This window comes from Danio rerio, chromosome 4, assembly GCF_052040795.2.
Source record: "Danio rerio strain M-AB ecotype USA chromosome 4, GRCz13ab, whole genome shotgun sequence".
In the NCBI taxonomy this organism is placed as follows: domain Eukaryota; kingdom Metazoa; phylum Chordata; class Actinopteri; order Cypriniformes; family Danionidae; genus Danio; species Danio rerio.
Window position 1 is genome coordinate 12,468,884 of NC_141024.2, and position 27,965 is coordinate 12,496,848.

Genomic DNA, 27,965 nt, shown 5'->3' on the forward strand with positions numbered 1-27,965 from the left:
TAAGAACAACCTGCATTTGCTAAATTAGACCATACATCAAACGACGAAGGTGAACGTCTCCGCTAACTTCTGTTTACACTTGGGAGGTTTTGCGATGCATCTTGGATACACTTACAGTACATAAACATTTAATGTCGGATCATTCGAACAGCCACTGAATTAGCTTCATGTACACAGAAAGATGAGTTTTCAGATGCACTGCAGCTAATTGTTGCTTTTTAACTCGGTGTAGCTGTTCAAGAGGCTTAATGAAGTGCATTACATAAATATTGCGTCTTTTAGCGAAAGCAAACAAAGCAGCACAGGTGTCTGTAGCCATATGAGGGCTGCTCTGTGAGTAATGAGAGAGGTTACGTAAGCTGGAGTTGAGGGGTTTTCCTGCACATCCTCTGTACGGACAGATGTTTGACGTCCTTGAGCGAAAGCATGAGCAATAGAGCTTAATCAGGCCAGACGCCATTTTGAGTTTCATGAAGATGAAAACAATGCTGGGGGGCGGGGGGGGAAATGCCTTCACAATGGCATGCACATTTAAAACTGCTTCAGAAAGGTTTAGTCTGGAAACAGAAAGACTTTCTTTAAGTGCTTAATTACATTTGTATTTACGGTTGATCTGCTTCACAACTTATTGGGGTGAATTAGGTAAAAGAAATCCACAAACCGTTGTGATGATAACTGTTTTTAAAAAGCACATTTAAGAAATAAGTTTAATTACCATTAACTAAAACAGAAGGAGCATTCATTTATTGTTTTTGTTTGTTTGTGCTTTTTGTACAGTATATATAAACATGCTTTTAATTTGTATATTTAGTACATGCAGCAATGTTGTGCTTGTTTAGTGCGCTACAATGTGTAAAAACTGTACAACAAATTAAAATAAAAACATTGTGGCCAAAAAAAGAAATATGTTTTTAATATATTCTTTTTGCATTGCTGTGATTTTGTGAAAAAATGATAATTAGAACTATCAAGTGACATCATGAAGTAATATTTTGTTTTATATAAATAAATTAGAGCTGTGCAGGAGACACTTACTGGTCAATCAATGTTTCAATGTTTCTGCAGGTTGCATCAAGTCAAATTTAAGGCTTTTTAAGACCTTTTTAAGACCATTAAGAATTAAATTTTATACTTATACAGGGTTAAGATTTTTTTCCAAAATAGTCTGGTATTATCATGAGGAATGATGTAATTGTTTTTAGTTTTTTCCCTAATTTAATTTGGGGAATTTGCAGTAAAAAAATATCTAACAGCTGTTCTGAATTGTATCTCCTTGCAATAAAAAAACTTCAATATAAAAAATAAGGTTTTATTGAGATGTGTAGTTGGTCATTGGAAAATTAAGTCAAATTAAGACCTTTTAAAAATTATTTAAGACCTACAACACAATATTTAATTAATTTAAGACTTATTAAGGTCTAAAAAAAACTAAATGTTAAAGATTTTATCAAATCTGGCCTTTCAAAGAAGAGATCAGATATTTCAGCTTTTCAAATTTCACAATTTAATTAAAATGTAATTTTCATAATTTTTATAAATTCTTAATTTTCATATTTTTATTAATAATTTGTATTGGGTTTTTTGTGTTTTCCATTTTATTTTAGCTTAAGCTTAACTTTGGTTTAATTTAGGTGGTTTTTGGTGAATTTTATTTTAGTATTTTTTTTAAACAATGTTATTTTCTTTGAACCTTCTAAAATAATATATTTTTGATAAAACTGAATCAATGTGGAATTTGCAGTTTCTTTGTTATAATTATGAAAATTACCAGCAATACTAAATCTCACAGCAATTTGGAACTTTTTGACTTCTGGGCTAATTCATATGAATTCATACAATCTCATTCAAACAAATTTAGTACTATTTGCTCATCCCCTAATGACGGTTGGGTTCAGAGGCAGGGTTGGGTGCCATACCTTCTTTTTGACATTGTACATTTTCGTACGACTAACTTCGTACTAATTAGCCACTAAACAGACAAAACGTAAAATACTTATGTTTTCTCATGAAATCAGGCTGGCAATTCGTATACACAATTTTTTTTTTCATTGAGCCTCTGCTTAATAAAATCACTCACAGTTCATTTTTATTTTTGACACCATGGAGTCTTAAGTGACCTTAACAAGCTAGATAATCATATCAAAAAGCATACACATGTCCCAGTGGTTTCTTCATTGCATCAGACTGACATTAAACAGCCCTGACACAAGCATATGTCTGATAAAATTAATCAACACACAGAGATAAAAAAAAATACAAAACTTTACATGCCATAAGCATAAACATTAATATGTGCACATTACATCACAACAACTTGCTTTACCCAAGCACTCAAGAACCAGTGTTAAAAATGAGATAAAATGTTGGGCCAAGACTCCCAACAAAGTCCAAAACATATTTGGAAGAAGGAAATGTTGAGCCCAACATGCCATGGATTCTTGCCAATGATCCTAAGACTCAAAACCACACTTGACAATAGAAACACCAATTGGTTTAGCATAGCTATGAAGTAATTTTCATCAGAGTGTGAATGCCTGAAGCCTCGATTCAGTCCCAAAACAACTCTGACTTTTATCATGTCATCACCTTACTCACGCCTTCCCCTGCCTTACACAGATTTTAAGAGAGAGTTTGATCCCTCGAGCCTTAACACATTGTCTTCGGCTCTTACTTCAAAAACAAAGGGAGGTCTTACATAACACTGAGTAAGCTGCCAGGTTAATGAAAGGCTACACTTGATGGAGAGAAATTAATCAAGTAAAAAAAAAAAAGAGTCTGTAGGGCAGTGGGACTATTCAAGACCATCTTTCTGCTCTGTTCTTTAATGGCTTTCACCTCTAAAGTGCATTTTGTTCCCACCTCAACAATGGCGTATATAGTCACAAATGTCAAAGGCAAAAACGTTCATTTATGTAAGATTATGAATCGGGTTTCTGGGATAATAACTGGTCATGACATTATTAACATGCAGACTGCTGCAAACTTGTTGTAACTATTACTTTATATAATTGAAATGAGTGTACGTCTGTGTGGAAGGCATAAACACATGAATGCGGCTAAAATGCAGACTATTATTGTGGTCGTAATTGTTTTGACATTTCCAGCGTGGCATTAAGAGTTTTGACCTTCAGTCATTGTAAACACTATCTGAAAAGCCAGATCTCACTATACGGGCTGTCAAATATAGCAGCAAGCACCCTGGTTGAATTATTTTTTGTTAAACAGATCCCTTAGAGATTAAAAATCTTCATATTTCTTCATGCATTTGAATCAAAAACAAACTGATTTCATTTTTTTGGCACCAGATATCTACGAGTTGAGATAAAAAAAAATAAAAATAATAGGAAATGAGTCATCTTGAGGAAGTAATTACACTCCTAACTAGATGACACACCAAATTTATCATGCTTAATTAAACATTGAAATATTAAAATGGATTTTTTTACGCTGAGTTCTGCTTGTCACAATAGAGATGATTAGCTTATCTTTTCCTGTTAATATGAAATCACTTCATAGACGTGCACTGTGCATGAAACGGCTTGACCTGGTGTTCCTTACAGGGATAGCTTAAACAGAAATAAAAGTTTCTTAAGTTAATTTACTTATTTAAGGTGTGGTTGGTTTCTTCAGAACAGTGTTAAAGTTTAAAGTAGCCAAAATTATGGCTCTTGGGATTTATAAAAAGTCAAAAGCTGCAAGCATTCTGAGAGATAAAAATATATATCAGACAATAATAATGATCCTATAAAGGTCCCATGAAAAAAAGTTTTTAGTTTTAAAACTTTTAGCTTACTCTCATATCATTGCATGAAAATAATTTTGTAATTAATTGCATATAAAAATGCATGTTTGCATTTTAAAAATGTTTGTATGGAAATCAAGTGTTTGATATTGGAAACATTTTTCACAAAAAAAAAAAAAAACACTTATTTTGTATATATATTAATTTGTAAGTACTGACTTATCTAAAAACTGCATGACATTTAGGGCTCTATTTTAACAATCTAGGCGCAAAGTCTAAAGAGCATGGCACAAAAATATTAAGGGCATATCCGAATCCACGTTTGCTATTGTGAGGACGGAAAAATACAGTTGCGACCTGGTGCATGGTCTAAAATGGTTGGGCTTATTGAGTTATGGGTGTGTTTTAAGCATTACGTGCATTAAACCAATCAGAGTCTCATCTCACATTCCTTTTAACTTTACTTTTGTGGATAAGGAAATGGTGGAAACTCCCTCCACTAAATACATCCATTAGCCTACATATTAAATTTTTAATTTAACATTTTTAATTTGCGTTTTTTGTTTAGCACAAACATTTGTTTTAAAACTATTTCTAAATTCTGTTTTAATTTCAAGCAAACAAATAAATGAACATAACGAAGTGTGGTCAAAAAACTGAATTATATCCAAACACTCATTCAATTCTTATGCCCCATATGGTGATGCATACATCTCAAAGACCCAACAGGTGGACAAATCTAAACTTGTTTGTATTAAAACAAATATAAATATGCATATAATAAATAATACTGCTAATAATAATAACATTATACAAAAGCAAATTGTTATCAATAAACTAAAAAAGCAGACATAAAGAACGGGGTAGTGTTTTTTTTATGTATTTACTTAGTAAATATAAATTTTTGTAACATTTTATCCTTTTTTTCATATTTAAAGATATTTGTGTATTGCTGTACATACTGTCTATAATAAGCATTTGAACCTGCATAGCCGCATAACTAACATGCTCTGCGCTGAACTTCAGACTTGCTTTCACTTGGTCAATGGTGCGGTCTATTTCAGTTTCTCAAAATAGCACACATACTTTATAGACCGGAAGACCCATAAGTCCCAAAAGTAGCGCAAATGGATTTGATATTTAAACAATGTGGTGTAAAACATGAAAATTAGGGTTGCGCTGATCTGAAAATAGCAACAAATCTCGCCAAACATGTCTTGCGCCTTATTGTGCCAGGCATATGATAGGGCCCTTAGGATTTTGATTGATTGATTGATTGATTGATTGATTGATTGATTGATTGATTGATTGATTGATTGATTCATTCATTCATTCATTCATTCATTCATTCATTCATTCATTCATTCATTTCTTCATTCATTCGTTTATCTATGTCACATTTAAAAACAATGTAAACAAGACGTAATTTAAAGACCTAAAATCCTTTAAAAATATTTTTGGTTGCTATAAAAGGGAAAAAATGTTGTTAATGAAATTAATGTCAGTAAATTTGGGAAAAAATCTGAATATATAAATATTTTGTGACTGTTCTTTTTCATTTTGTCCTTTATTAAACCGATCGACAAGGCTGAATCTTAGACATGGCTGAATAATCTGGCCTACCTCTGGTTTGTGATGCTGATTAGTGGCACCCACCCTTGCCCAATATTGCAAATGATACTATTCTGAACACTGTATAATAACCAACCCTGATATTTTCAACAAGACAGGGTCACATTGAGAGCTTATCCTGCAACAAGAGTCTGTATAATTAAGCAAAATAGTGTAATCCATGAGATGTGCCAGCTGCGTGAGATAAAATTTCACAGTTTAAGTGTTTTTAACAGCGTGAGGCCTTCTATTACGCCCTAGATATCATGGAAAACACAATATATGCTGTAAGGAACTTAAATAAGGGGATAAAGGGAACAGAAGATCTACTACAATTCAATTCTCCACCCACTACTGTCCACCTCAGCTTTCAATAAAAGGCTGAGATTAAAGCTGTGCTGTGAGTCACTATGTCTACACCTTAAAGGACATCTCACAAGCTAAGCCGCCAGAGGCAGGACAGGTTGCCAAAGCTCTGGCCTATAACACCTGCTTTGATCCGGCACATTCTGACAGACTGCTGGCAAAAATAAGCCTATACAGACCACGATCTGAGCCCTGGAGTTTCTCAAATGCTGCACTATTGGTAGATATTAGATAATCTTCACTTAAGTGTACAATGAGAATGCTAAAAAAAAGTAACAATTGCAAATGTGACACAGAAAGATGAGAGGTTTGAAGAAATGTGATATCTGTGGCATGCTGACCATTGAGATCTGACTTGTAAAAGCATGCATATATCAAGTTTCACAGCTTTCAATTAAATATACAATCTAAAAAAGATAATATTTTCAAAGCAATTAGATCTGTGAACGTACATAAAATAGGACAATGTGAATACTTTGCACTGTAATTTAAAAAATGGATCATGCTGTATGAAACTGCCAAAATGCAAACTTTTTTAATGGCTAACGGTAATATTCCTTACCAAATACTGTAAACTAAATTTTACATCAAAATTGAGGTACATTTACAATATTTCTAAATCAAAAATAGCAAGACATCCTACAATTTAAAGTAAAGAACACTGAGTTGACATTTTCAGAATTTCCTGTAAACACAATATCTATAATACGATACATATTATTAATTCATTTATCATGTGGCTTTCTAATTATCACGTGACTTACTTATTTGCTTGTTTCTATGTCAGCTTTTGACATATTCAGTTTGACATATTTAAGTACTTTGCTATTTTATATTATAATGTATAAGTTTAACCCGTAAAAGAGCAATTCTAGTGTTATGGATGTGACATTTACAGTAAAATCTCAAAACATAAATTCACAGAGAAAGTATACTGTATGCTAACATTATATTAAAACCTCTGTTTATATTTTCCAAAACAACCAACCACAGAGTTATAGGATCAGAAAAAAATTCAATCTGTAAACAATTTTTATATTTTAAATGAGAAAAATAAACATGCGTTATGGATGTGACCAAAAAGTATGCGAGTTTGCGGTATACAATATTCTTTGTGGAAATTCTGTGAATTAAACTGCATAACCTAAGATAAATAATGCTAATCAAAAGTATTAGAGTTGGCTCACTATAGAACAAAAATGATTGAGTTTATTTTCATGACATTTTTTGCATTAATAAAGGGGAAAACCTGCGTTATGGATGTGACATCTCTCCGTTATGGATGTAACAGATGTGAAATTGGCACTTTTGTGACTTTGGTACATCAAATATAATAGTTTGAAAACATTAACAGAGAAATTTTTGTGTATTTTTAAAGCTCTGTAAAATACTTGCTTACACAATAAAAAAAAAAAAAAAACAGAAACAGTTTCAATATTTTGGCGAAAATGCAGTTTTTTTCATGGCAAGGTTGAAATTTGCACGGAATTGCTCAAAACTTAAAATGTGTCATATATTTTATTCAAATATATTCAGATTTTTTTCTCCACAGACATGTTTATGCAATAAAAATTAAATGCGTTGTTCTATATAAATAATAAATACTCCAAAAATGTCATTTAAAAATAAAAATAGTATTGACAAATATACTAGGTCTAAAAAATGTAGAAATTTGCTCCTTGTACTTTTAATAAAATGCTTTCATTTATGCATTACTTGATAAATTAAAAAATATATATGTTTATTTAAGCTTTAGATATCTAAGCATGCTGTCTTATATAGACTATTCTGGGCATATGAATCTGTAACATTGGTTATTAATTTTGCAATTCTTGTCTAAAATGCTTGGTTGTAAATACTTCTCTAGCTTATTTCTACAATCTGAGCAACAACCAGTCAAAAATGATCCTCTGCAGTGATCAATATCACAGTATGGATGCTGTCAATACAGCTTAAGTCCTATTGAATCTACCAAATTACGTTCAATTGCCCAGCAGGTTTTATTTAAAGCTTATTTAAAGATAATCAAGTAAGCCTGACAGCGCTTTGAGATACATTTACAGTTGATCGGGATATAAAGCGGTTTAACTGTGAACAGCACAAGGTGGATCAAACAAACAATTTCTCCACAAAAAAGCATTACTTTGGTCAACTATCCCACCAATCAAGCACAGTCGGATTCAATCTGTAGCCCACCTGCAGGAGACCAACATGGGTGTAAAGTGAGCAGCCTGAGGGACGACACCAGACTGAACAGTAATTCACTTTGATGGGCCACAAATGCTGTTGGCACTCTTGAGAATGCCAGGGCTGCTGTGCGCTTCTGTGAAAGACTCCCTTTGTGACAGGGGGGAAAAAAAGACAGCTTAGCTTGGACCGGACTTAATCGAAGTGCTCTTGCAGAAAACCATTCAGTTACAAGCCATCTGAGATCAGTGATCCAGTGACGCCCTTCTGTTTATACTCATGTTCATGCAAATGTATCTGCCTGGAGGACTATTGGTTGTCTGTAATAATATGGTCATGGAGAACAAAGAGAAATTGAAAAAATAGAAAGAAATTGAAATCTTATTATTATTATTATTATTATTATTATTATTATTATTATTATTATTATTATTATTATCATTATTATTATCATTATTATTATTACTATTATCATTATTATTATTATTAATATTATTATTATTATTAAATGAATGACTGAAACTAGATAAATAACTACGTGTTATGTAAAAAACAATAATTAATTATTACTGTTATTGAATGCACGTAGTTGTAAATAAGTAGATAAATAAATTAACATAGGTGTGAATACAAATATGAAAATACAGCAAATAATAATAATAATAATAATAATGTTCACAAAAATAATAATATAACTATCTATTGTTGTTGTTGTTGTTTTTATTATCATTGTTATTAATTGCAATATTATTATTATTATTGTTATTAAATTATTTTACTTATCATTAAAAATAAAATACAAAATATGATTAAAAATACAAATAAAAAAACATAAAAATACTTAAAGGACATTTAAAATATTTTTTTAAATATATAAATAAATGTAAATAAATAATAAATAAATAAATGTGATTTTTAAAAATAGTTATTATATAATAATACTAAATTATTATTATTATTTAATGCAAGTTGTTATTGTTATAAATTCATTTAAAGCTAACTTTTTTAATGCAAGTTGTCATCATTGCTACTAAACGAATAAATAAATACAATCATTCATATACATATACAGTGCTCAGCATATATAAGTATGGCCCTCACAAATCTATCTTTTAAATTCATATTTTTAATAGGAAGCTATACAATATTATATTTGTGCTTATATATTAGATTAGTCAGTACTAAAAAATAATGAACTGCAGCTTATCTAACAAAATAATTTACGACAAGTCTAAAAACTAGTACACCCAAATTTATATAATATAGAAAAATATTAAATACAATTTTTAAAAAGAGAAAAAAAATCAAGAGAAGCAAACAAATTGAAAAATGTAGCTGAAAATGTGTAGGTTGTAATTTTTTTGCCAATATTTTGCTTGAATTTAATTGTATTATCTTTCAATTTATAAATACGTTTGGTGAATGAAATATTATTTTAATAAATATATCTGTTTAATAAATCTGTTTAGTTAATATGCACCAAAATACATTGCCAATATTCACAAAGAAATTGATAAAATATTCATTTTAAAAATGGGATGTACTCATTTATGCTGAGCACTGTACATACAAACGCTTTTACATTTCTATTCTATAATAAAGTATTCTGTTACTTTGTTGGATTAAGATATGTGAAAAATATAATACAGGCCATGACACCCCTACTGACAGCTCAACATCACCTGAACACAAACCAACAATCTTTATCAACATGTTTCTCCACTGAAGTCTGATTTGCATCTTGGAGTCAGCGAGCGCATTGGCAGGCGGATGATTGAGTGCAGCTTTCAGTCAGCCTACTGTATTTGGTCTCTCGCCGGCTTATCGATTATCTGTTCTCTGCATAATTAACACCTTCGCCAAAGGCTCTGCTGCCAGTCTGGGTGAATTCCCACAGCCCGAATTGCGCTCGAATCGACGTCATACGGTACAGTCACAAAACCCAGCATGAAGGCAATGAGTCAAGCGCTCCTGTGGCACAATAATGCTGGTATAGTTCACTCGCTGATGCACAGTGACACTTTTTTAGACAAAGACATAAAACGAAATGACAACTAAAAGCTATCAAATTCATATAAGTTATTAGATCACTTTTAACTCGGTGGTTGCATCAGCAAAGCATACTGTGCGAGTTACACTCTTCGTTTTGAGCATTTAAAGGATGCCTTCCATCTTCTTAATTACTTGGGTAAAATAAAACACGCGATTTAAATAAACCAACAGTGCGCCAAGGCTAATGAATGCGAGCGTGATTAGAGCAGCCGCTTAAAGTTGAATTACTCAAGGCATGACTTGAGGGGAACTCATACAGTACAATCAGCACATATTAAAAATAAACACATGTACAACACTGCTGGTAATGATGGCATTTGCATTTCCCACTAAAAATTAGCATTCATGCTGAAATAAAGCAAGGGTTTTGGCAGGCCTCCAAACTGCAGATATTTGAGAGGAATGCAACTAAGGCTACTTTTACATGATAACAATGTGTTTAAAAAACGCAAAGGTTTTTACCTTGCGTTTAAATTTTTTTTTTCACATTTTCACAATTACAATTTTAATATGATCCGTATTTACACATATGCAAAAATGGCCACAAATTTCTGCATTGTACCAGGCCAGTATTCACCACTGTCAACAGTGTAGTAAACAGTACTTGTAAGGAAGTGATGACGTGGCATTGGTGGCATTTAGAATGAATGTGTATGTGCACATATAGCAATCTAACTACACAGCACAAAGTAATGTTAGGCATTCTATGATATTTGTTATGGTAAAAAAAAAATTTAAAAAACTAATGGCATTTGCTATGCTAATATGATTTATTAACAAAAATGTTAGCAATAATATTATATTATTTATTTAATATATTTAACATGTTGTTACTTTTATTATTTTGAATATATAACATTTTTACAATCGGATAGAAAAGTATTTTAACAGCTATTACCATGTTTATATCCACCATCCCCCAACCCCATCGTTTGCACATCAGGAAACACAGCAAAACTGTAGAACAAGCAAGTGAATAAATGTAACTTTCATAGTATCAGATGAGAGTTAAGTGTCAGAGATTTCTTTGATGTCATATCTATAGATTTTCCACACCATCAAAATGTCCAGTTTAGCATGGTTGATAAGTGCTGATGACAGTTTTAAGTACAGTATTTTCAATAGTGAATGCAACCAGTGCTTAACAGAGCGATCATGAAGGGGTTTCCACTTCTGTACCAACATTTCTTTTGAAGCAGTTGAAGTAGCTAAACGAAATTTTCAGACCTTTGCGTCTAAGGGAATTTGAGAGTTATCATTTGACAAAAACAATACAGGATCTTTGGGTAATTTCTTTTGTAACTTTAAATAAAATGTCCAAGACATAATCCCAAAGTCTTTGCATCTCCGGACATTCCCAAATCATATGTAAAAAGGTATCTGGACAATCTGGTCCACAGAACTTACAATAAGGATGTGGAGATAAACCTATGATATGTTGTATATGTGTAGTTAAATATGCCCTGTGAATAGTTTTGAAGTGAATAAACTGGTGATTAGGGTTTGTGGAAGCGTGAAATGTATAATCCCACACTTCAAATTCAGTATTCCAATCAGTAGTTTTATTGGGGTGAGACAAATCAGCCATAGTCTTTCCTTTGAGAAAGTATATGTATATTAATATTACAAAATAAAACATAATTAATAAAAATAAACGTAATAAGAAATTCACCACATTTTAATCAGTTGTTTAGCAAATGACACACTGTGAACTAGGGCTGCACAATATTGGAAAAACGTCAAGATATTTAATTGTTCTGCGATATGAATACAATTTCTCTTCTCAGACAGAATTAAAAGTTGTGCATTTATTGGGATGATGTAGTAGGTGTGCATAAAATATACTTGATAAATACTAAATAAAATAAAAAGCAAAATAAAATGAACAAGCACAGATGAAAACAATAGAACAAACATAACAAACCATAAAGCAAATGAACAGTGTTTTTAGGTTTTCGGTGAAGTCTAATAGTATTGAAGTACAGAAATTAAATGATCAAATGTAAGATAACACTGTAAAGTCTACAGAAATTCAATAATCAAATGTAAGATAGCACTGTAAAGTCTTTATTGTATAAATAACTAAATGCATCAACGCATTAATCTTCGTAAAAGCTGCAAACTATATAATAATTCACTTAAAATCTTACAGTCACAAGCCTTAAACACACAAGTAAATAACAATCTCTCCAACTATTAGACTTTGCTGACATATTCTGTACTGTGGTGGCTATGCAGATCAACAATGCAATGCAGATGAATGCAATGCAGATCACAATGCAGATGAACACACACCCAGTTAGCATTACTACAGTAAAACTATGGTCATATTTGGAGACTGATCCTTATTGCACAAAGCTTCAGCTGTTTTCTTCATCAGTATTATAAAGAATGACAGTTCTGTGTCATTTAGCATAACACATGTATAATTTGTGTTTAATATTTGCTCAACACACTCAAACAGCCCAACTCAGAGGTTGTGTAATCATCTGATCCAGCGAAACACATTCTCTAGTAGCTGATAAATGGTCTGTGTTGCACATGGTCCAAATAAGTAGTGATGTTTCATTGCAGTTTTGCAGCATTCAGCAATGTTTCTCATACTGAAAGTTATTTCTTTTCAGTTTAACAAATCACCACCAGCACAACCTCTAAGTAACGAAAGTAGCATTGGCACAAAAAAAGGTCAAAATGCAGGCATTTACTTGCAGTCTGAAACCTGTTTGGGCTTAGTTTTTATATTTTTTCTAAAATCCAAGGCAGTCTGGCAGATCTCACGCAGCATGAAATCCACAAAAACAGCCTAAAAGAACCAGGATTGTGAACATTTTGTCTCCAAAATAAGGGATTTGATTTCACTGAGAGCAGACACACACATAGTAGCTCTCTATAGCATGTTGTAATTGAGCTATCGGCCCATTCAAATGGCTGACCTGAAGCACCGATGCTTTGAAATCAATCAATAGAGGCTGGCTGTGATTATCTGGTTGGTCACTTGACTGAGAGTAAAAGGATAAGACGTGACAATAGTGGGTGATGGAAAGCAGGTGAGGGGAAAACAATTTTCGAGTTGGGGGGGGGGGGGGGGGGGTGGCAGCATTTTAACGGCCTGATGAGACGCTGTTGTAGGACAGATATCGACTGCAGAGATTCACATAAAGGGGGCTATAGGAGACTTTTTCTCTGAATAAAAACTGAAGAATCGTGGAGGAGGAGGCAGAATTAGACTAGATTCCTCATGACAGATGCTGGATGTGAAGAACATTAGTCTTTGCTGACAGAAATGTAGAATTATTGAACTACCACACTTCAGATGTTCGTGACACAGAACTGCGACTGGGAAACAGCAGCAAAACGCTGTTCTTTTTTTACACTGTTTTACTCATTCAAGTTTATACAAATTAGATGTGCTCTAAAATGTAAAGAGAAATTTAAATTGCAAATATTACAGGAAAGTAACAATGTCATTCATTCATTCATTTTCCTTCGGGTTAGTCCCAGATTTTATCAGAGGCCACCACAGAGGAACGAACTGCCAACAATCTGATTAATCTAATTAATTTAGGAATACTGCAAGGTGATTTAGGAATAATTTTATTTAAGTTATGAATACTTTTTACCAGAAGCTCACATAAAGATAAAGACAAAAAGGAAAACAATAACCAAATCCGGTGTTATTTTCACATTTGGAAAAAAAAACGAACATGAAAATATCACAAACAAAAACAAAGAAAAAAACAAGGTTATTCTGGATATATTAATACATTGTCATCACTAACAGTAATAAATGATTTCTTAGATTAACTTTTATTCATAGTAAGAATGTCGCTGGTTCGAGCCTCGGATGGGTCAGTTGGCATTTCTGTGTAGTTTGCATATTCTCCTCATGTTCGCATGGGTTTCCTCTGGGTGCTCTGGTTTCCCCACAAGTCCAAAGACATGTGCTATCAGTATATTGGGTAAGCAAAATTGTCCGTAGTGTATGTGTGTCCTGGTCCGCCAGGTTGGGGGTTGAGTGTTGGGCTAATGACCCACCTCGTAAAAATTAAATGTTACAAAACACCAATATGGTGCGGCTAAATATCAACTTCGATATAAACGACTCTACTTTAATTACTATTTCATTTGCAACTGAGTAATATTAATTCCATTCAGTATCATATCTATATTAAACTTTTAACTGTATATTATTAACAACAGCTATTATTATTTACTATTAAACAAAAGTAACAATAATGACATTTTTATTACTTTTTAATTTTTGACAGTATTATTTTTAGTATCATTGTGCAGCTATTGTAGTTTACAGTATATAAAAAGTTGTTCTTTTTTGTTATTATTTTAACTGCAGTTAAAAATTTACTCAGCTCAGTTTTTTTCATAGCCGGTATTGTTCTTATTAATCTTTAGTTTGTTTTATATTTTAGTTTTGAGTTTTAATAAATAAGATTGACAAATATTTACTAGGCAACAAAGCTGAAAAAAATCAAGTTTACATTTCATACAAGTATATTATTACATATTTAATGATATTATTACATTATTATGTATTTACATATTAATAATCATTGTTATTATTTAACCATAATAACCCTGATTTGCAAAATATTGTTATTATATTTTCATATTTATTAACACACTATATAATTGAGTCTTTCTACATCTATACAGTGTATATTTATTCAATTTAGGATTTTCTAAGCATTAATTAGTTTTAACCCCCATGAACAAGCTGACTTAAAAGTCTTCTGCATAGAAACAAAAAGACACCAGCAAGTTTCATCCAAGAGCAAACCAGACAAACTTTTTATGCAGCAATAAAAACTTTTCTTCTGAGTTTGTGGGCGTCACAGCAGAAACCGCAGCTTCCCTAGACTGCGATATATTCCTCAGAGACCACAAAACCTCTGGATTGAGCTGTTAATGCGATACGGGTCACAATGAGGTCCTCGGCTCACTGTAATACCTCACACTAAAGAGCCACCCTGAATCTGACTCATCATGATGAACGAGCCAATATCTTTCCCCCCCCTCGTGTCCCTCCAGGTTTGTGCTGTGTATGAAGCTGATCTGTGAATGATTTAAGATAATGCCTGATAATGCCTCTCAGGTGTGCAGAAGAACAGCATGTGACCTTGACTTGAGTAAATATAGTCCCATATACAGTACATGCACAGCCTCCTCAATGTAAAACAAAAGCTATTTACAAGATTGGTCGATAATACTTTTAGAAAAAAATAGGGTAATATCAGGGGCTCAGAGCAAAATTGACACCAAAATTCAGAACAACAACTTACATAAATTGATTACAAGTAAAATAAAATGAGAATAAATGTTTATATTTTAAGCAGGCTACTAGTTTATACTTTAAGCAGGCTAATATTAATTAAATAAAAAAAACAAATAAATAGTATGTGTATACATATGCATGAATCTAAAATAATAATTACAGTTATTTTATGATTATTATTAAAATTAGTAGTGAGAGTCAGTTATTGTAATTAAATGTGTTATTTTCTGCTACAAAAATCAATTATGTAAAGTATTATTGTGAACACATACTACTACTACTACTACTACTACTACTACTACTACTACTACTAATAATAATAATAATAATAATAATAATAATAATAATAATAATAATAATAATAATAGTAATAATAATAACAACAACAACAACAACAATAATAATAATAATAATAATATTTATTATTATAATCATAAAAATGATCTTTGATTAAATTATTAAGTTATTATATTTATTATTTATTTTATTCAATTATGTAAATTTGCTATTTTTCTATAGATATATTCATATACATTTATTTATTTACTTTTTGCATTTTTGTAATAAACATTTATAATAAGCACACACTTTACTGTTTTATGTATTTAATAATGTATTTACTGACTGTTTTTAAAATTCTATAATAATAATAAAAACGGATCACATAACATCATACAAAATAAATAAGGAAAGAAAGAAAGAAAGAAAGAAAGAAAGAAAGAAAGAAAGAAAGAAAGAAAGAAAGAAAGAAAGAGAAATATGTAAATGAATAAATGAAAAAGCATAACATTGTGCTTATCGTCATCGTTGTTGAATTTAATTCAGTAAATAACAATTCTTTTTAGGGCTGCACAGTATATCGTTTGAGCATCGATGTTGTAATGTGTGCGTCCACAGTAGTCACATCGCAGGATATGCAATGCTGAGTTAGGATTTTATTTGATCAGAAATCACAGGTCAAAACACACAAGATTTGTTGAGACATTGCAGAATCTAATCATAATAGAGTGAATTTTTATCATCTCCAAAGTGTGTTAAGGCCTGTGGCTATGTAAGCATTTTCAGAAAGTTTAACCCTTGTGTACTGTTCAAATTGACTACCCTTTCGTTTTGTTGGTGGCTGTTTTTGCCCCATTAACTAGATTGCAAAGACATGACACCAAGTAATCATGCAATCTTGATTATTAGTTCTTTTCCTTTTTGGGAAGAGGAAAAACTTTTATACTGTCGATCATCAGTTGCCACCATTAACCATTTAGATGGGCATGTGCAAAAAAGTTTCCAACATTTATATGGAGTTCTATGGAGTAAAAAAAAAAAACTAATTATAGTGTGCACGCATAAATACACTTACTGTACTATGTTTACTATGTTCTGGGAGCTGAGCTGCTTATTTTTTTTATTTTCTCGAACATATCAAGGTACGTGCACAAAAAGGTCTCTCTCACAAAACAACACATACTTTACTTAACTTGTATATTAAACCATATACATTTTTCATAAGCCTTTTTTGAACTGCAACCGATCATCCACAGTAAAAAAAAATACAAATAAAAATACCTCTTGGCAAAAGGAAAAACCAGCAACAATCAAGAATGCATGATTATGCATGTTAAAAACAGTCACAAACATAACAGAAAGCTAGTAAAATAAGTGTATTGTTCAATTCTTTTAAAGCATTTTATAAAAATATGTGTCAAATTAAGTAGTGTCACTAAAAATCCTTTCATTTGCTGTAACACAGAGAAGGTTGTGGCATAATATAGACTCAAAATCACCAAAGGGTGAATGAAAACATCCCAAACAGCACATAAGGGTTAAAGCATTTTAATTTTAATTTTTAAGTGCATAAAGAAGATAAATAAAGACTGATTTATTTGAATTATTTATATTATGAAGACTGTATGCAGTTATTTTTCATTTGATTATTACTTTTCTGAAAACCATAAAGCACTGTTTACTTCACTTTAATATTTGCTGTTATTAAAGAGTTTATTTATCACTGTAGTTTATTATATGCATATACTAACTTAAATATAAATATACTTATATTTCCCTTCCCTACAAAATCATACTAATAAATCTAAATGAACAACATTCCAAATAGAGATATTTAAATCATCTAGTGAAATTGTATTTATATCCATTATATATACTACAGAGAGAAAAAAAAATATTGCAATGTCAAATTTTTCCTATGGTCACAGTCACCTTTGGAACACTATGAGTTTAAGACAGCTCCTCAAGGGCACAACACATCCCAGGTTGTCCTTAAAACAATTGCCCTTTGGCTTATCATTCGTGACCTTTACCATCCATGCCATCACAAAGCATAACATACAAAACATACATTATAACATCTAATCATTCTAGTCACGAAAGGACAAACGGAAACAGAGAGGATGATGAAAACTCATACTCAAACGCAAGAAAAGTGGCCATATAAATTGGGTGAATTACATAACACACAGTGTGCATTGAGAGGCTGCACTGCAATATTAAACATGGACGGAGAAGGAATCTGGATGGATCTTGAGGACAGTGTGGGTCGTCTAACTGTGTTTACGGAGAATCATTTCCTCGTTTGTTTAAAGAAAAAAAGACTATGTTTCTGTGGGAGTGTGTTTCAGGTATACGGCACACTGAATAAATCATCTGTGGGTTTCTTGTTTCTGGTACAAGCGTCGTTCTACATTGTGAGGAATAAAGTACAAGCACAATTACGGTGCAGGTTTTCTGACGCCTACACTTTTAACTGTGTGAATCCTGGGACATCATCATACTGGTGGTGATGTTGTACATTTAAAGAAAGCTTCAAGAGTATAAAGTCATGCCTTTAAGGTGACAAATGCTGTATTGAAGGCATCTGAGCAAAGTATTACTTTAAATGTAAGGAGCTCAGATTGGAAAGTGTCAAACCTGTATGACTTTCTTTCTTTGGTGGAATTCACAGAAGAAGATATAGTGGAAAATGTGTGTTTTATTTTTAAAATACCATGAAAATCAATGAAGTCAAAAACAACATTCAACTTCTGAGTTTTGCTGTGCGCTCTGAGGCTCGCTACAAAGTTTAAAGATTTTGACATGCTTTCTTCTGTTGAACACAAAAGAAGATATTTTGAAAACGATATTTTGAAGAATGCTGGTTGCTGGCACCCATTGACTTCCATAGTAATTTCAATACTATGGAAGTCAATTGGTACTGTTTACCAGGATTCTTCAAAATATCTTCTTTTGTGTTGAACAGAAGAAAGAAATTAATAAAGGTTTTAAACCAGGGAGAATAAATAATGAATGATAATTTTTATTTTCATCAACTATCCCTTTAATAAACAATGTAAGCCTTGATTATCCTTTGTTTTTGTTTTTTACCAGCATTTTAAATTATGCACAGCAATGTCAGTCTAACAAAAAAAAATACTAGTATATTTTAGACACATTCTTGTGTTTTTTATATAGTTTAATCCAAAAATGTTAAATATCTTCTATTTTTTGTGGGGGCTGACAGAAGTCAAACAGGTTTGAAATTAATTTTTTGGGAAACTTAATTATCTGATATTATTACTGATTTAATTCTGCCACAGCACTTATATTAGAAAAAAAAAAAGATTGTCATGGAAAAAGTAATAAAAGGTATAAAACTAGGGAGAACAAATGAATGATACTTTTAATTTGCCTTTAATAAAAAAAATGTAAGCCTTGATTTTCCCTTGGGTTACTTTGGTTACTTTACCATTTTAAATTACGCACAGCGGTGTGTAGTGTTTTTTGGTTGAATAAAATCCAAGGCTAAAAAAACACATTCTTGTTTATTTATTTTTTTTTTTTATGGTGTAATCAAAAATATTACATTTCTTCTCTTTTTTTATTGGCTGACAAAAGTCAAACAGGTTGAAAATTTAATTTTTGGGACTCTTAATTATCTGACATTATTATTGATAAAGTTCTGCCAAAACACTTACATTAGATTAAAATGGATCGCCGTGAAAAAAAAGTAATAAAGGTATAAAACCATCGAGAATAAATAATGAATGATAACTTTAACTTTCATCAACTATCCCTTTAATTTGAAAAAAAAAGATAAGCCTTGATTTTTCTTTGGGTTTTTACCAGTATTTTAAATTATCCACATAAAATTATCCAGATAAAGGAAATGTCAGTCTAACCATAAAAAATGCTAGCACATATTTAGACACATTTTTGTGTGTGTTTTTTAGATCGTAATCAAAAAAGGTTAAATATCTTTTCGGTAAAACTTTAATTTAGGTCACAATTCATGTTATTTACTACTACATATTACCTGCCTATTAATACAATATTAACTGTTCATTAGTGGTTATAAAGTATAAGCTTATTCTGCATCCCTAATCCTTCCCAAAACCTAAACCCAACTCCTACCTTACTGACTATCAATGAATAGTAATTAGTTGTTGTAATTAGTAGTTTATTAATCTAGTACTGTTAGTTAATGGTGACTGGATCAAGTGAAACAAATGAAACAATACAAATCTTTGGGACATTTTTTCGGATATCTTTGTGGCTTAAACATCTGACATTATTATTGATTCAATTCCGTCACAGCACTTACATGTACATTAGATTCTAACTGACTGTCATGACGGCAACATTTAAGATTAGACATTCTTGTCCAGCTGTAAAACGAAAAAAATACTAGTTATGTTGCAGGACATGCTTGCTATGTATTGTATTCTATTGTATTGCATTGTATTTATACGTATATGAGTAAAATACAAACAAATATCAAAAATATGAATATATTACATGACACCTTGATATTTAAAAAGTGTTAGTTTTTTGCTTTTTTCATGTTACTCACATATTCAAACAATTATGAAGCAATTCCAGCTAGTGGAAACTCAGTTATTCCAAGTTGCAGGGCATCACGCTAACAACATCAAGGTCGTTTGTTCAATTTCAAGGGAAAACATGAACTCATCAACAGCATGTGTAAATGCAATATATGTTGCCTTCGGATAAAAGCATCTGCCAAATGCATTCATGTAAATCTCAGACTGCTCATGGCGGAAAGTCTCCTATGTACATACTGCAAGATATCAGAATATGTTAAAATAAATAAATAAATAAATCATTTTGTGTCCACTTCACAATTATAACTTTATAAATGTCCAATAACTAGAGGTCACGTCTCCTTTCAAAGCATGAAATTATCATCATGTTCAAGCTTTCGTTACATTACACAATGTGAACACAGACCATAATAGTTGTCTGACATCTATTCTGATTGATTTGCACTACTTCAACCTGCACATCAAGCAAGTGCAATCAGGCTTAACCTGCGGAATCAAATCAGAAGCATACCAGCGATTCATTCACCGGACATCACACTTCAATTTGTCCATTTCACCAAAGTTGACTCAGTGCTTTTTTCTCTAATGAACGGCGTACGAAACTGAAGGCCCCGGCATAAACAAGGGTTTAATTAAATCTCCAACCTGACCTGAATCTCACTCCCTCCATTAACTAATTAAACACTAGTATCATGTCATCAGCCTGTTAAGAAAAGGTCTCCCGCATATGAATAAAACATTAGCGTTAGATTATGAAGTTTTGTTTTTTGTTTGTTTTTTTACAATTTACATGATGTGAGCGTTTTCCTCCATCAGGAGAGATCGTTTCAAGGCCAAGCAATCTCTGGGCCATTAAAAGACAAATCTGCTAGGTAATTTATGCACATAATGTGTGACCCTTGGAGAAAAGCTGAATTAATGCATGTAGACGTTCTCACAAAAACACTGACAATAAATGCCAGAGGAACAACTTCTGTCTGCGTGCTAGCTTTGTTAAGCACTGCTGTCTAAAGTGATGTCTTTATTGAGATTTTTTTCACTCCTGTCATCCAGTCTGACAATAATTGTTGGAAAGTGCATATGAGGTCTGGCCTTTGTTTCAATAGGGCACTTCTTGTTCCTAACTATGCTAATTATCACCAATTATGCACTGTTTCAACACTCTTTGGCTTATACCTAACCAGTATTGACTTCACAGCTGCTGCTGGAGGTTGTCTCAATTATTGACCCAAAAGGAGGGTAAATTAAAGGGGGCTTCATCAGTGTAGCTCTTGACTGCCCATCTAGTCTGTGTTATATTGGACTACAGAGTGACCAGACCTGACATTCATGTTATAGTGCCAGACTGAAGCAGTTTTTCCAGCTGTAAAATCAAACAATGCAACATATAGTGAACGCACAGGCATTGCATTGCATTCTATTATATTAAATTATATAGCTTAATTATATTCTGTAATTAGATGGCAAAGAGATGAAATTATTTGATATGTTTACGTTTTCCACCTCACCGGATTTATATCGCCGCATTACCTAGTTAAACAATGATAACCCAAATTTTGACAGAACGCTTCAATTTTATTAACTCGCAATCTAAATTAGCACGCACAGAAATAAAGCAACGTTTACATATCGGAGTCATTAAGTGCCAGACTCTTCTTGGCTCCGTATGCCTTTGACAGTGGTGATATTTTCAACAGTACGGGCAGAGCGAGGACGACCATTTCCTGCCACATGACATACTGATCTAGTGCAATCAATTTTCATCAACAAGTAATCCTAACCACCTTTTGTCCAGTTTTTAGTCGGAAATTCACAAAGAAAACTTGAAGCACTGTAGCCTTTCAGTTCTCGTAAACCTTTGATCGAACTCTTATCTTCATTCGAAAACACTACTTTTATGCCTTACGCAGCTAAAAATATATACGTCATCATTACATCATCACCAATAAAGAAAATAAAAGGATTATTCTACTGCACAGATTGTGCTGTTATTATAATACAAGATTTAGTCAATCTTATTCCTGTACTATAATAAGCACTCTTATTTTGTTTGATATATTATTGCTTGTTTTTTTATGTTTTTTTGAGACACTGTGTACTTTAGTATTGCAGTAAAGTTTTAAAAATAATAATATAAAATATATGTGTGTGTGTTTCACTTCACAAGGTACATGCAGTCAATCAAAGTACACCGGCTTTTAAAATACTGGCTCTTGTTGACGGTACAAAAACTGCAGAGACTTTTATGCTTCAGTTTTACAGGTATTTGCATGCAAAACATGCAATCCACCATTTTGACACTAAATTTCTTGGTTGGGAACTGTATTTCCCCATGTACAGAAATGTTCACACTCAAAAGCATTACAGGAAAAAGCAAATAAGTGTTTTTTTCCTTTAGTGTTTTCTACAGGAGGTACAGAAACAAGGTATGATAGAACAGAAAAAGTTTACAGTATTGTTAACAGTGAACAAAATATCCATGAAACACACAAGAGCATTCTAAACAAAGAACAACAGCAAAAAGCCAAGCTAAAAAGAGGGGATCTAAAAAAGGACAAGATTACTGTTTCTAATCAGTGCAATCTTCAGGGTACGTTGTAAAAAATGATTTGTTCACTCAACATAACTTAGTTAAGCCATCTTGTTGCATTGAATCAGTTAAGCTGTACTGACTTAATTCTCCAAGTTTGCTCTTCTTAAAATGTTAAGTTGACAGAGTTAAATAATTGACCCAACTACTTATTTTAAGTTAACAGGACTTGCAAAGTTTAGTTGTATATGTCAACATACATGATCAAGTTAGCAGAACTTGCCTAGTTTAAATACATTAACTTACACTCTAAAAAACGCTGGGTTGGTTTTTTAACCCAAATGCTGGGTTGAGACTGCTGGGTAACAAAATTGGGTTGATTCAACCCAATTTGGGTTGAAAATCGATCTTTATCTATAACCCAGCAGTGCTGGGTTGGGAACGCGGACGTGAAAGAGAGCACGCACGTCACGTCAACATGCAGGGACATCAACGTGAGAAACCGCCATTTTCTTTGCGCTGTCTTTGAGGGGAAGCGAGTGAAATTCTGTGTGAGACGTAAGTTATTTAGTGTGTATTTAACAATTTTCATAAGAAATAACACACTTAGTTTACTTAGTATAATATACACGCGCTTTTTTTTCTGTTTCTCCGCCTGATGGCCGACTTGTTGCTCCGCCTCACGCTGACCTGTGCTCGCCTTATGGCTGAACTGTTGCTCCGAGTCCGCCTGACGAGCCACCTGTTTCTCCGGATCTGTTTCTCCGCCTAACGGCGACCTGTTTCTCCGGACCTGTTTCTCCGGACCTGTTTCTCCGCCTAACGGCGACCTGTTTCTCCGGACCTGTTTCTCCGCCTAACGCCCGAGCTGTTGCTCCGCCTAACACCTGACCTGTGCTCGCCTCACGCCCAGCCTGTTGATCGGTGGACGGGTAAGCGCGCATGGCATCGGAAGGAGCTCGAAAAGTATAAGGTAACTAATGAAACTAACGTGAAGCATGTTTGATGACCACTTTATAAACACAACACCTAGGATAATTTAGGAGCTTTTTATTGTAATAAAATGCCTTTTGAATGACACAGATTTTTATGTTGGCTAGGTGATGACAGTAAGTAACGTTACTGTGATTTGTGATCTTTCTGGGGTGTTAACTGTAAAGCAGTAAGTAGTATTTTTACTCTTGTATTTTTTTAAGTTTGTTCATGGATTTTTGTGACAATACTTTGATGCATAAGTGTTGAATTCAGCTTCTAACAATGTTTTTTTTTATCAAAATATATACAATAATTGTCCTGCTCTGCATGTACATTTTGTTTAGCTGTACATTGAATAGCAAATGTTATTAATTTACTATGAGCATTTTACATTCTAGACGTGATTTGAGCTATCTTTAATTAATCCTGTATGTAAGGGTCGTTTCATGCTAACGGAAATGTCTGAGCTAAGGCTAATTCCAACCTAATCATCTTCGACTGCAAAAAGAAAAAGTTTGACCACCGTTTTATGTGACACCCTGGATAATTATTATCATTTAGGAGTATTTTTGTGATATAGTGACTTTTGGCTAACATGATCTTTTTTTACTTAATTTTGCTTAAACGCTTTTATCTGTTATTCTTTTTCAGATGGATAATTGCGTGAAAATCAAACTAAAAGAATGCAATCTTGAGGAGTTAATCCCCACATTTGAAGGTATGTAATAATATTTTACTTGGTTCATTGTAATCATTAGGGCTGCCCTTGTCTAAACATTTGTCTGGTTGACTTGTGATGTTCATTTGAAGCATTAGTTGAATAATTACAGATTTATTAATAAACCATTTATTCATTAATTCATTTTCTTTTTGACTCAGTCCCTTTATTAATCTGGGGTCGCCACAGCGGAATGAACCGCCAACTTATCCAGCATATTTTTTACACAGCGGATTCATGCAGCATACATTGACTTTGCCAGTGTGGACTTTTTTTCTGCAACTAGTGGGTAGCACATTCGCCTCATAGCAACAAGGTCACTTGATCGATCCTTGGCTGGGTCAATAGGCCTTTCTGTGTGGAGTTTGCATGTTCTCCCCGTGTTCGCGTGGGTTTCCTCCAGGTGCCCCGGTTTCCAAAGACGTGGTAAAGGTGAATTAAGTAGACTAAATTGTCAATGATGTATGTGTGTGAATGAGTATTCGTTTCCCAGTGATGGGTTGCAGCTGAAAGGGCATTCGCTGCATAAAACTTATGCTGGATATGTTGGTGGTTCATTCCATTGTGGTTACCCCAGATTAATAAAGCGACAAAGCTAAAAAGAAAATGAATGAATGAATAATAAATTTTTAGTTGACTAATGGTTATTCAATTATTAGGGGGCAGCCCTAGTAATCATTAGCCACTTCAACACTTTAAACTGAGAGATTGAACTCTAATGCCAATTTGTTTTTGTCTGGTTATTTTTTAAAATCTGCTGTTCATGCAACCAGTGACATTCTCTTGTTTTATTTTTAGCACAGGAGCGAACTTTTCCTCGTTTTTAGGTCAATTTGAATACAATTCAGAGGGTAAGGATTCAATTAAAGGTTTCTCGATGCATAATGATGCATTTAATGCATAATGATTGTCTTAGTTATTTTATTAACAATGAAAATGTTATTTTTATGTTTGTTATTAGGGTGGCATGGGGGCGCAGTGGGTAGTGCTGTCGCCTCACAGCAAGATGGTCGCTGGTTTGAGCCTTGGATGGGTTTCCCCTCCACAGTCCAATGACATGCGGTGTAGCTGAATTGGGTAAGCTGAATTGTCCATAGTGTGTGTCTAAATGAGAGTGTGATGGGTTGCAGTTGAAAGGGCATCTGCTGCGTAAAACATAAAAAGATGTCACCCAAGATGTTCATGTCATTCTTTCTTCAGTCAGAAAGATTTTTTTTTAGGAAAATATTTCAGCAATTTTATCCATCTTGAACTGAGATTGAGCCTCATTTTTGAAGTTTTTAAAGAAAATTTAAATGCGGCTTCAAATTATACAAATCCGGTTGCAAACAGTCCCAGCTCAGGAAGAAGGGTCTTATCTATTCTCATTAAGAAAACACAATTAAATACTTAATAATTTCAAATGCTCATCTTGCCTTACTATTACTTATTAAAAAAAGTTCCTTAGGCAAACCTGTTGTTGCATTGTCATCTTCACTCGGGCCAAAAAATTGCAGCATGGTGCCATGGTCAGTGGTTAACTAATGCCAACACTGGCTGATAGCTTGGTGTGTTATGGCCTTAATTGCTTCTAAAGGTATTTTAGGTGTTCTAAAGTTAACTCTAAAGATATTTAACTTTTACACTTTTGAGTTTTTAATAAATCTTACTTCTATTTATTTTTTCAGATTGGGACCAATATTGCTGAGTATCTTCATCCATTGAATTCAAGAATCTATTGAGTTTCCTCATGTTCTCATCCTTGGAGACCACCACTTCTTTCAAGCCTTTGCTCACGTGCTGTGCTATTTATTATTGCAAAGTACATTACTTGCCAAAGTGGACGTTTGCTATAAAGCATTCTACATCTTTGGTGTGAACTACCCCAAGCAGTGTTCCCTGGTGTGGCAGACTGTGGTTTATGGACATCCTGGGGAGGAGACACTAGCAGTAAGGGTTCTGCTAGCATTAATTTTTGCTGACAAACAGTAATCATTAATACTGTGACCTCACTGCTTCCTTGGATTCTGTGTTCTTTAACTTGTGCTTTGGATTGTGGGGGAAAAGGAGCACCCAGAGAAAACCCACACGAACACGGGGAAAACATGCAAACTCCACACAGAAACACCAACTGACCCAGCTGAGGCTTAAACCACCGACCTTGTTGCTGTGAGGCAATCGTACTACCCACTGTGCCACCATGACACCCATTTCTAAAGAATAGTTTTAATAACTCATTTCTAATAACTGATTTCTTTTCTCTTTGCTATGATGACGGCACATAATAATGGACTAGATATTTTTTTAAGACACTCTACACTGCAGTTACATTGCAACTGATGTTTCTTACAGACTCTTTTATATCTCAGGATTGAAGTTTGCACATGATTGTTCGAGTAAAAGTTAAAAAAAGTTTTCCTATTTCAAATTTGTTTTAAAATGCTTCCATCCTCAGGTTTCATTTTAACTTTTATATCTGTTTTTTCTTCAAAACTGCATTTACATTGAACTTGATCATCCTTACTGATGATTGCTTTATAGCTCATATATTGATGTTTGCACATAATTGTTAAAGGGAAAGTTATAAAATGTTTTCTTATTTTTTCTTAATATAAAATTTGTATTTTCTTAGTTTTTATTGTTTGTTTTGTTTTTTCAAGCTGTTTGATGCCTTTTCATTATTACTTTCACATATTTTTTCTGCATTGCAGTTGATGATTTATATGAGAATATGTTGATGTTTGTGCTCAAATTACTTTCTGACTTCAGTCATTTAGATGCATTTTCATTATTACTTCCTTATACTATTGTTTTTCTCTACTCTGCAATAACATTGCAATTGCCTTACTGATGATTCCTGATTTATAAATGATGCAAATGTTTTTGAATGTATTTCAAATATGCATTTTCTTAAAGTAATTTGTCTGATTTCAGTCTGATGCATTGTTACTGAACTTTAGTCAGTGTTTCTGTGATACAGTTTGATAAATTTTCACAGAAATCGTCTTAACCCTTTAACAACCCTTTCAAGAAAAAAAATTGGATTGCATTTCTCAACTGCTAATGTCGCTATTGAACACAATCAGTACATTTTAACACATGTTATAATTTCTAAAATATCAACCTCTACCAAATGATTGATATGTATGTTTATGGTAAAAGTACCAGACTTATGAAAAATCTGAAAAATTATGTGTAAGACCAATTAAAAAAAAAAAAAAAAAAAAAAAAAAAAAATATATATATATATATATATATATATATATATATATATATATATATATATATATATATATATATATTTAAAAGAAATATTTTGAACACTAAATCATCTTTTTTCTTATGACTTTAACAGTCATTATTTAAAACAGTAAAAACGAGGTCAACCATTTGGTAGAGCATGCAGTCAAAGGGTTAATGCTGAGGTGCAGATGGGAAAAATCTCAAATTCATTTGGACACATTTTATCTTTTGTCATAAATAAAATTCCATTACTGAACAACTATGTATTGCTGTAGAATTGTTTTTATTTTAGTGATTTTAATAATCAGTTTCTAGATTAAATTTCTGACCCATTTTGGGTTACATTCAACCCAGCAGTGTAGTAATTTTTAACTAATAGTTGGGTTAAAATCACAACCCAGCATGCTGGGTTAAACTTGTAACCCAACTTGCTGGGTTAAAGT

The 27,965-nt window shown here is 32.7% G+C and overlaps 1 protein-coding gene and 1 long non-coding RNA gene across 9 annotated transcripts in view; one reads left to right on the top strand and one right to left on the bottom strand.

Moving 5' to 3' along the window:
• Positions 1-27,965, bottom strand: part of abtb3a (ankyrin repeat and BTB domain containing 3a) — a 207,940-nt gene that overhangs the window by 110,366 nt on the left and 69,609 nt on the right. The window lies entirely within an intron of this gene.
• On the top strand, positions 23,522-27,784 carry LOC108183384 (uncharacterized). 3 transcript variants are annotated; one of them, XR_015482862.1, is made up of 6 exons: positions 23,522-23,580; positions 23,708-23,769; positions 24,234-24,300; positions 25,099-25,151; positions 25,262-25,377; positions 25,968-27,784. It is a non-coding gene; the product is annotated as an uncharacterized LOC108183384 (long non-coding RNA). The 3 variants fall into 3 exon arrangements; XR_015482863.1 differs by lacking the exon at positions 23,708-23,769 and having other exon boundaries at positions 23,522-23,598; XR_015482864.1 differs by lacking the exon at positions 23,708-23,769.